Below are 11,949 nucleotides of genomic sequence, written 5' to 3' on the forward strand. Positions count from 1 at the left end.
TACCATTAAATATAAAATGATAGGAAATATAAACACCAATTTATATTTTCAAGTTTATAACATTTTATTTCCAAAAAAAATAGCCTAGAAGGGAAAAGGTTTACACCTTTCCTAGGGAGGAACTATTCTGTGCCATTTTCTAGTATTTTTTTCTAACAATTTTTAAAGTGACATTTTAATTACTTCAGAATTATATTTGTCAACTAGAAGCTCAGGTGGAGAGAAGGAGAGAAAATGAGGACAATTAAAAGGGAAAGAGTGAAGGAAGAAGGAATGGGCATAATACAGTCAGCACATACATGGCTTTAATTGAAATGATTAAGTTGTGCCTCATGCACTACATGATGCAAGCTCACTCCGCAGACAGCAATACCAAACATCATTGTTTACAGGAACTTCAGTCTTCTCTGGTTTCGGAAGAACATCTTTCCACCCAGGTGACGTGACTTGAATGATTATTTCAAGGCAAACACTATGACATTACTCCAATGATAGGATTGTGACAGCAAATGCTAGGAACATACTCTCATAGTCTAGTCCTTCTTAGTATGACAAACCTGAAAGAATTCGGGAGTTGAGGCAAGCATGGAGCCTCCAAACCGAATAGCACAGGGCTGCATGTGTATCATCACCTGAATCTCCACAGGCTTCAGCTTTATTCTGCCACCACTGAGCTCTTCACTAAGTTTTATTCTGGCATCCACTGCTCTTTTTAAATCTCTCTGTACTCGATGTCCAAAATTGCTGAACATTGTTGAACCTCCTGGAAGAACAACACTCTTATACAGTGGACAACATACACCAATGAGACAGTTCTGTATTACTTCATCAACAACATCTGAAGTGGATTCCATAAAGTCTGGGTTGGCAAACCTGAAAAGAAAGACCTCAAAGAAAATTTCAGGTCTAAGGAATCTTCCCTAACCAACGTCTATCATGAACTTCTTCTCATTGATTGCACTGATACCTGTATGCTGTTTGACCCATTTTGGGGATCCACATCATACTTGGCAAATTCCTTTACTATATCAGGACAAATGTAACAATGTTTCTCCTTAGTGGTTTTTGCAGTCTCCAGTGACTGTTCAGGAGGTATTCCCACCTCCCTCTCCCTTAGTAGCTGTTGAATGAAATACGTAATATCTCTACCTGCAATCAGATGTGTTTGATGCAGCTTCCAATTACATAACTTTCTGTCATTGGAATAATATGGGTTATTCCATCACCACTGTCAATGACTATCCCTGTTAATGTACATTCACCAACTTGTTGAGATGTCCAAGATGCTGCTAAGACCAACACTGCCTGAACTGCAATGTAGAGTCCTGGTACATTAAATGATTCAAACTATGGTTTCCACAAGATATTCTCTATTTTCTATATTATTTCTGTAATATTATATTACAGAATATTCTCTGTATTCAGTGGAGGTTCTGTCATTAAAAAATAATGATCCTCGGGTTCAACTTAAAGATATCACTTGTTCCATGAACCTTTCCATAAGATCCCAGTCTTTAATTATACCATGTCTTTTTGGCCCCTTTGTAGCATATGTTGGTTTGTCTATGGCTTCATCCCCTATGAAAAAGTGAAAGTCATCAACTCCCCTCAATACACACCTTTGGACTTGGTCAACCACCTTTGCTGACTCTCGGATGGCACTACCTGGTGCCACAGTCCATGATGCACGGAGGCAGGTCACTCGCCATGCTCGGAAGTCCAGGCATCGTGCGCACCGCTGGCCTCAGGCCTGCGGCTGTGGAACTCCCCCACTGGGACTCACTCTGCCAGCAGCCTCACACACCCTCAGTTTTAATTTCACTTTTTAATACGTGTACTTTCTACCATGACTCCTCTAACTTCAGCTTAATGATGCATAAGGGACTGAGAAGGAAAGGGACCATGGGTTGACTTATCTTTTCCTTTCCTTCTATGACATTTTCAATGTGAACAATTGGCTAATACAGGAAAGTAAATGAGTAAGAAAGGTTATGTTTCTTAGAATACCACTGCCTTCTGCGTTTGAATCATACTCTGATAAGAATGTAAAGCAAGGCCTCATAGGGCTGAATTCTGTGTTCACAGGGAATCATGATTGCTATACAAGCAGGAACTGTAGGCATACAGATTGTGTGGAATCCTCTGTTCACATACCTACTCCATTAGACTTCCCATAAGTCCCATTAGACTTCACATAGAAAATACAGTTCAAAGGTAAAAATTATTAAGAATTTCAAGATGGCAGCAATCGGCCATTAAATCAAGATGGGGTCCTCTCAAATGTGCAGCCCTGGGCAACTGCTTACCAAGCCAGTTCTGACTGGGGTAAAGAGGTGAATAAGACCTTGGCCCTGCTCAGTCCTGTGGAAGAGTAAAGCACACACTAAAGACTCACAGTATTTATGTGATAAGTGCTGGGGTCGAGAAATAAACAGAAGAAATAAAGTTTCTGTAGGATAGGCGACAGGAGAATACTACTATCAAATGCATTATATGCTGTGTGATTCTTGCCAAGTTACTTGACCTCCATATACCTCAGTTTCCTCATTTGAAAAACAGGGATAATAATATTTCTTTCATCATAAATTTGTTGTGAGAATTAAATAATCTATAAAGCATCTTGAACTGTTATCAGTTAAACTCCAGTGTCATTTTGTTTGGTTATTTTTGTTTACTCTATGCTCAGCCTGGTTCTAAGGGTTTTACAAACTGCTAGACACTATTGTCCACCCTCCTTCTAAGGTGAGGAAGCAGAGGCTCTGGGCGGTCAGGCAAAAAGCTTACACAGCTGGAAAGCAGTGGGGTTAGGTTTGAACCCCAGAAGTTAAGTTCTAGAGTCTGCTCTGTGGATCTAAATTCTGCCTCAGGACTAGGCCACAGTCTTACTGTGGGATGGAGTCTGAGGCGGAGGACGTTATTCCACAGCACATCACATCATGGCTGGATTTTAGCAACAGTTGGTGTTTGAGAAGTTAGGTGGGTAGAAAGAACTCATCATCTCTGGTAAGTCTTCTTCATGTGGTAAGGAAGTATTTGTCTATCCTGGAGTGTGCATGATCTAAAAGATAGCATAGGAATTAAGGAAATTAAAGTGAGGAAATTTTACAGTGCTTGATTTCAGAATATGATTTTATAATGAAGCTGTAAGCATTACAATCCTATGGAATGATGGAAAGTAGTTCTCTAAAAACAAAAGGAAAACCGCTGAGACTTGTAGCATTCACTGATTTCCACGGTGCAAATACATTCTATATATCTATCAAAAAACAACTAAAACACATATATACATACATGTATATATCATACACAATTGAGTGACTTCATTATGTTTTAAAATAATGAAAGGCCTACAGGGACTTTAGTGATCAGTTAGAAAGTAGGAGGAAAAGAATAGGGAATCCTTTATAGATGAAATAACCATTGTGTGATTTATAACAAAAAATTGTTATATACTATTGCAACTGCTATTAAGAAGTTAGATTATGATGAAGAGGCAGTCTCACCCAGGCAGAAAATTATGATGACATTAGGCTTGCAGGTGGAAAACAAACTTGAGAGAGCTGAATTGTTCTATATGAAAATGGGAGAATTTAAATTGTGGTGGGGAGGGAAATCACTGGTAAAGAGGAGAGAAGAACCAGCAGGGTAGGACCGTGCAGGGGCAGGAGGGTGAGAGTTGGGAGACCGCAGGGACAGAACAGCCCAAGCAGGGAATTTAAAAGGAAAACAATCACTAAGAGAGGGTTTTAACTTTTGGTCATCAGGTGTACTAGTTCCTCTCCCTTACTGTCACCCTGTCAGTGTCTTTAATAAAGGGCACTTTGCTCACTGATGCTTCAATGTGAAAGTGGATTCTTTGGGGAACTGAAGGAGGGAACTGAGTTCTGTCTAGATTGATGTAAGGCCAAAACAGATTATATGGGGAAGCTGCTGTTGAGAACAGGAGAAGGCCTGAGTGTAATTCCCTGGGAATTAGCAAAAATTCTCAAGAAAACTTGACTTTCAAGGCTGTAGAATTGGTGGAGCCAAGATCGCCAATGAGGAAAGCTGGACCCCAATATAACTGGTTATAAAAGGAATAAACAGAAAATGGTACCAAGATTAACATAGATATGATGAAAGGATGGAGTTGGAAAATTTGAAGACCAAGAGAAAGTTGGAGGGATCTCGTAGGCCCAGGATGTTGGGTAGGTACAGAGCAGCCACCTAACCCCTTTGGCCCCTCCCCATCCTCAGGAACCCTTTGTGACTGTCCCAGAGCTATGTCACATGCACCTGGAGTTCTAGTCCAGAGTGCATGTTCTCAAGGCCCAGTTCCCTGAAGCAGCAGTGCACTGAGTTGATGGAGAAGTATCTTTTCTTTTGGAATTCCAAATTTTGTGTGTGGTATGGAGTTCCTCCTTCTGTCTCTCCACCTTCTAAAAAGGAATCCATTTTCACCAATACTTAGGAAAAATAGACAGCTCAGGTAAGGGAGTGCGTGGCCCAGACCCACAGGAACAGGAGTATTATTTCTCCTATTCCTTGTCCACTTTCCTAAATCAGTTAACTTGGGGCAAAGAGAACCCTGAACTCTCAGGCTGGATGAGAATGTCATCTGTTTAGGCCAACATGTAATGCAGGGCATTGGTTTAAGTGGGACCAAATTTTCTATTAGAAGCTCACATATCATCAATTTGGGTATAGTAGAGGGCTCCGGGGTAAGATTCCTAATGCAGTGATTCTGTGACTCTGAACTTGATTATTAAGAGGGTTCAGGATTCCTTCTGGAGAACAAAGTGTCCAACACTTGTTCATCAGCCCCCTTCCCCTCTCAGGGGTCCCTGGGCCAAGGCCACCAGGCTGAGGATAGAATCCAAGCTTTGACCTGTAGGAATGCCAGGCTCTGTCCTTGAAACATCCTTTGAGGATTCTGTAGAGAAAGAACTTCTTTGAGCTTTTCAATAAAGTATAAATTGAAAGATATTTTTATTCCCTTTATAAATGAATAACAGCTCTGGGCTCCATTAATCCAATGTTTCAAGTCATGAATAAAGAATGTCTGTCTGCATTTGTCTTGAGAGCAGATTTGGGCCCCCTCATTCTTTTCTTGTTTTTTTAGAATCAAGGCAGAGGAAGGAAGCAGAAAAAAGGTTAATCACTGAGGTCAGTTTTGGCCTCAATGGGCTGTTTTATTTTGTTTTGTTTTGTTTTTTTAATCTTCATTTTATTGAGATATATTCACATACCACGCAGTCACACAAAACAAATCATACATTCGATTGTTCACAGTACCATTACATAGTTGTACATTCATCACCTAAATCAATCCCTGACACCTTCATTAGCACATACACAAAAATAATAAGAATAATAATTAAAGTGAAAAAGAGCAATTGAAGTAAAAAAGAACACTGGGTACCTTTGTCTGTTTGTTTGTTTGTTTCCTTCCCCTATTTTTCTACTCATCCATCCATAAACTAGACAAAGTGGAGTGTGGTCCTTATGGCTTTCCCAATCCCATTGTCACCCCTCATAAGCTACATTTTTATACAACTGTCTTCGAGATTCATGGGTTCTGGGTTGTAGTTTGATAGTTTCAGGTATCCACCACCAGCTACCCCAATTCTTTAGAACCTAAAAAGGGTTGTCTAAAGTGTGCGTAAGAGTGCCCACCAGAGTGACCTCTCGGCTCCTTTTGGAATCTCTCTGCTACTGAAGCTTATTTCATTTCCTTTCACATCCCCCTTTTGGTCAAGAAGATGTTCTCCGTCCCACGATGCCAGGTCTACATTCCTCCCCGGGAGTCATATTCCACGTTGCCAGGGAGATTCACTCCCCTGGGTGTCTGATCCCACGTAGCGGGGAGGGCAGTGATTTCACCTTTCAAGTTGGCTTAGCTAGAGAGAGAGGGCCACATCTGAGCAACAAAGAGGCATTCGGGAGGAGGCTCTTAGGCACAATTATGGGGAGGCCTAGCCTCTCCTTTGCAGCAACAGTCTTCCCAAGGGTAAAACCTACGGTAGAGGGCTCAACCCATCAAACCACCAGTTCCCTATGTCTGTGGTCATGTTAGCAACCATTGAGGTGGGGTAGGCCAATACCCCTGCATTCTCCACAGGCTCCTCAAGGGGGCACTACATATTTTTTAACTTGTATTTTTTTTTTTTTTAAACTTTTTTTCCTTTTTAAATCAACTATATGGAAAAAAATTTTTTTTTAAAAAAGAAAAACGTACAATAAAAGAACATTTCAAAGAGACCATAACAAGGGAGTAAGAAAAAGACAACTAACCTAAGATAACTGCTTTACTTCCAACCTGTTCCTACTTTACCCCAAGAAAGTTACCTAATATAGCAACATTTCTGTGAACTTGCTCCTACTATATCCATCAGAAATTAACAGACCATAGTCATTCCTAGGCATCCCCAGAACGTTAAATAGCATATCTGTTCTTCTTGGATTACTGTTCCCCCTTCCTTAATTGCTCTCTATTGCTAGTTCCCCTACATTCTACATTATAAACCATTCGTTTTACATTTTTCAAAGTTCACATTAGTGGTAGCATATAATATTTCTCTTTCTGTGCCTGGAAGCTCAGCATTATGTCTTCAAGGTTCATCCATGTTGTCATATGTTTCACGAGGTCGTTCCTTCTTACTGCCGTGTAGTATTCCATCGTGTGTATATATCATATTTTATTTATCCACTCATCTGTTGAAGGACATTTGGGTTGTTTCCATCTCTTGGCAATTGTGAATAATGCTGCTATGAACATTGGCGTGCAGATATCTGCTCGTGTCACTGCTTTCCGATCTTCCGGGTATATACCGAGAAGTGCAATCGCTGGATCGAAGGGTAACTCTATATCTAGTTTTCTAAGGAAGTGCCAGACTGACTTCCAGAGTGGCTGAACCATTATACAGTCCCACCAACAATGAATAAGAGTTCCAATTTCTCCACATCCCCTCCAGCATTTGTAGTTTCCTGTTTGTTTAATGGCAGCCACTCTAATCGGTGTCAGATGGTATCTCATTGTGGTCTTAATTTGCATCTCTCTAATAGCTAGTGAAGCTGAACATTTTTTCATGTGTTTCTTGGCCATCTGTATTTCCTCTTCAGAGAACTGTCTTTTCATATCTTTTGCCCATTTTATAATTGGGCTGTCTGTAGTATTGTCATTGAGTTGTAGGATTTCTTTATAAATGCAAGATATCAGTCTTTTGTCAGATACATGGTTTCCAAAAATTTTTTCCCATTGAATTGGCTGCCTCTTTACCTTTTTGAGAAATTCCTTTGAGGTGCAGAAACTTCTAAGCTTGAGGAGTTCCCATTTATCTATTTTTTCTTTTGTTGCTTGTGCTTTGGGTGTAGTCTAGGAAGTGGCCGCCTCATACAAGGTCTTGAAGATGTTTTCCTACATTATCTTCCAGGAGTTTTATGGTATTTTCTTTTATATTGAGATCTTTGGTCCATTTTGAGTTAATTTTTGTGTAGGGGGTGAGGTAGGGGTCCTCTTTCATTCTTTTGGATATGGATATCCAACTCTCCCAGCCCCGTTTGTTGAAAAGACGATTATGACTCAGTTCAGTGACTTTGGGGGCCTTATCAAAGATCAGTCGGCCATAGATCTGAGGGTCTATCTCTGAATTCTCAATTCGATTCCATTGATCTACATGTCTATCTTTGTGCCAGTACCATGCTGTTTTGACAACTGTGGCTTTATAATAAGCTTTATCAATGGGCTCTTTAAGGGTGATATATCACCTCTCCTTCCACAAAGTCCCACGTCCACCATAGAGAGTCTCAGAGGACAGCAGTTGCTAGCTTCTCTCTCTTTCTCTCTCAAAAAAAAAAAAAAAAAAAAAAAAAAAAAAAAAAAAAAAAAAGCCATCAGAGGGAAGGTCATGGGAAAGGAATAATCAGAAATCAGGTAAGAGCCTGGAAAACATCTCAAGTCCCCTACTCTGCCCATCCATGGGAACTAATCATGGACCTGGGCAATGGGTGCTGCCTAAAATATGGCTGTGTGAGATGTAGCAGGAGTACTATTGGTTGGTTTAGGAGACAGAACTTGTGTGTCTGTGTAGCATATTTGGACAGTTGTGCAACTCTCTCAAGTCTCAGATTACTCTCTGAAGCAGCCCCCAGCCTGCATAACCCATAGGGTGACTCTGAGGCTCACATGGGATAATGTGAATCCAATGTGTAAATGATAAAGCACTGTATGTACATGAGCCCCACTATTATTAGCATTGATAAATTCACCTTGTATCCTGATTTCAGGGCTCTCAGAGTCTAATCTTGCAAGTATCTTTTCCCAAAGGGCCTCTTATTAGAAGATTCCACTGATCCAACCTTTAACAAACATAACCTTAGCTTTTATTTCCCCAGCTTGGAACATTTGCCCCAAAAGAGCTGAGCCAAGCCAGGACCCCACTATCTCTTCATAAATGGTGATTACTCTGTTCCTTTCTGTATCCTTCTTTCCAGCATGGTCTTCGTAACCCCAGGACCATACGCAATCCAGTACAGTCTGGATTCAAAGGGGAGGGAGAATCTATAGGGAGGGAAAGGAAAAGCTTTGGGATAAAGGAAAGTTCTAAAGTCAGGGATGTTGGTGATGTGAACTTTGCTGGACCCTCCTGTCCCTGGTCTGTTCCTCTCACAGCCACCTGAAGAAGTTACACCTTGAACATTTGCAGCTTTCTGCAAACATTCCATCAAGATCGCTGCCAGAGGACAACCAGGAAAGCCAAGCACCTGTTGTTGTGGGAGGTGGCCTCTTCATCTATGGCCTCCACCCTCTCACAGGATTCCCCACACCCTGCAATTGCCCTTCTCTCTCACCACTATGCCACCACAGCACATTTACCAGTAGATCCCATTGTCTTAAGACCATTTTGCATCTGATGATTTGACATTTCCTCTCCTGCCCCAAAGCACACTGACACTGGATCCTATCACTCAACCAAATCTCACTTGGTACCTGGACCAAATCTCCTCACCTGATCCTGTCCTATCAGGATAGCAATCACTCACCTAATTTCATCCACCCCAGGAAGTCCACTGATTCATTTGACTGTCACCTTCCTCTGCCCACATTCTCTACTCCACTTTGGATAGTCTCCACTTTAACTCTGACTCCATCTGACTTAATTCCAGTCTTACTGAGCCCTGTTCTGGAGAGTTCCTCTCCTGATGCCCCAGGTGGTTGGCCTCTTCAGTCCCTACTATCTCAGGCAATGGCCCCTTGTACCGGTTTGTACAATAATGTCCCCCAGAAAAAGCAATATTCTTTAATGCATTCTTGTGGGGGCAGATGTATTAGTGTGGATTGGGTTGGAACCTATTGGTTCAGTATCCATGGAGACATGACCCACACAACTGTAGGTGATAACTCTGATTGGATAATTCCCATGGAGGTATGGCCTCGCCTATTCAGCTTGGGCCTTGTTTAGTTTACTGGAGCACTACATAAGCTCAGACAGAAGGAGCTCATAGCCTGCTGGAGCTGAGACAAATTTTGAAGATGGCCTTTGGAAGCTGATGCAGACATTTTGGAGAGCGCCATTTTGAAACGCAACCTTGAAGCAAGCAGACGCCAGCCACGTGCCTTCCCAGCTAACAGAGGTTTTCCGGATGCCAATGGCAATTTCTCCAGTGAAGGTACCCTTTGCTGATGGACACTTTATCGCCTTAAGATTGTAACTATGTAACCAAATAAACCTCTTTCATAAAAGCCAATCCATTTCTGGTGTTTTGCATTCCAGCAGCATTAGCAAACTAGAACAAGTCATCTTAACAGGTTGAGAAGAAGGAACCCTGGATGGTGGTGGATTTGCAAAATTCATCTCAACCTCCGTCCATGAACCTGATCAACCTTGGGAAGCCAAAGGCTGCACTCAGTTTATCTGAAGCTGACCCCTTTTCAAAGCTCAAGTTCTGGGATATCTCTAACCTCAATCCAAACCATGGCATAGGCAGAGGACACACACTCCTATTAGAAGAAACAATTGTACTTTTGAAGGATAAATATTATTGATTACAAAAAGTTGAGTTCATACTCATCATAAGAGGTGCTTCCACAGTATTAATGGAGATGCTGAAACCGGAAGGAGACATTTCTTTGAGAAAAATTTTCTTCTTAAAAGGGGTTGGAGGAGACCTTTCTGGTTGACAATGAAACCCATGTCCCTGAAAGTGGAGATGGTGCCCTGAAGTTCTGTGCCTGCTGGCCAGGGCTGGATGGGGATACAGGTCCCTGGGAGACTGGAAGGAGGATGTCTTGGCCACCTTTGTTGATCGTTGGATTTCAGGATTTCCCTGTAATATCCGTGTGTCTGTCTCTCATCTGCCTATCTCTGCCTAGAAAATTCAGGCCCCCAGAGGCCACATAAAGGGTGCAGGGACATCTGACAAAGGCATCTGCCTGTGCCTGAACTCTTTCTCTCCTGCTGCCCAAGTATAAGGCTGATGCTAAGCCCCACTTTCCTGAGTTCTGCCCAGAAGCTCTCTTGTTCTCCTGTTTTCCAGGATCTTACTGCCCATAAAAGCAGCCCTTCTCCTCTGGGTCTGTGCTCTGCACCGGGCTTGTGGCAGGGAATCTTCCCACCCTTTGCCTTTCTTCCTGGGTAAAAAGCCAGTGAAACAAATTCCCAATCCTAGTTCTAAATTGTCTTTTCTGTGGCAGGAACTGGGGGATTCCTCAGTGTTCTCTGCTGATCCCCTTTCCTGGTTCCTATGGGGTGGAAGAGCTCCAATTCTGCACCTCTTCATTGAAGTTCTCCTATTTTGAGTGTCCTTGGGTCTCCACTCTCTCCAGTTGGGGTGAGATTTAACTTTGGAAGGTTTACCAGCTCCCTGGATTTAAGGATGTACCTTGATTTTAGTTGAGGACCAGGGGACTCTTCAGCCTTCACTATCTCTCTGGATTTCTTGGCACTTGATGGAATTCTTGCTTCATCCGCATCTTTAACCACTTGGGGCTTGACTATTCTGTGGCTGGAGGCTCATGGGACACAATTCCCATTTTTCATTGTTGGCTCATTGCCTTCCAGTACTCGGTATATTGTCAGCTCTGGGCTACCCCAGACAGTCCGAGTCTGCTAGGATTGGTCCATGATGCTGGTTGTGAACAGATGAAAGTTCTGTTTGTTCTCTTTCTAATTCTGAGGAGCCTCTGATATCCCATTACCCATGTCAGAGCAGGACGTTCTCAGAGCCATCTGGCCCTCCACTCCCATGAATAAACATTCAGCAAGAGGACTTTTCAGGGTGAGAATAGATATTTTGTCATCACCTTGTCTCCCTGAACTTCCTTAGGGCTTCTTTTAAGAAACTTGGCAACTTCAGCTATGAAGACAGCCTGGTGACTGAGGAGGCTGACCCCAGGATGGGGCCTGTCTCCACTTAAAGTATTTTATGGAAAATCAAGGAGAGTGATGGGTAAATCCCACTTATGTCACATGTAATAATGTATAAAGTGGACTTCTAGTATTCATGAAGGGTCTGGAATAAGAAAGGAAACTTCCTGAGAGTTATTCAAGTCATTTTCTACCAAAGGCTCTAAATTTTTGCTTTCCACATGGTTATGGGACCTTCCAGAAGAGGCTAATGTAGAGTGGACAGCAAGCCAAAAACATCATCTACAGGTCCATGTCTACCCTTGACTGAGATGTCCCTTGTATTTGGCCCCAAGGTTGTATCAGGGCCAGAGACTAGGCTCCTGAAGTCTGGGCCCAACTGGTGTTGGGAGTGCCTCTTTGGAATGTGGTGCTCCAATTGCTTCCCAAGCCTTCTACTGGTAATAAAATGTTCAGGAAGGATGGAGACTGAAGCATAGGCCTAGGAGTCAAGGTTGAAATGGGAGCACTCAAGGATGCCTGAGATTTTTGGACTATAGGGAGTAAACCCTGCAAATTTTCTAGCTATTTTTTTGTAACAGGCATCATTTATGGTGTACAGTTT

The 11,949-nt window shown here is 42.2% G+C and overlaps 1 pseudogene; it reads right to left on the reverse strand.

Annotated features, from left to right (window-relative positions):
* Window positions 1–472: 472 nt before the first annotated feature.
* Window positions 473–1,654, reverse strand: LOC119505495 (annotated as a pseudogene).
* Between the last annotated feature and the right edge of the window lie 10,295 nt (window positions 1,655–11,949).

This window comes from Choloepus didactylus, chromosome 10, assembly GCF_015220235.1.
Source record: "Choloepus didactylus isolate mChoDid1 chromosome 10, mChoDid1.pri, whole genome shotgun sequence".
Classification (NCBI taxonomy): Eukaryota; Metazoa; Chordata; class Mammalia; order Pilosa; family Megalonychidae; genus Choloepus; species Choloepus didactylus.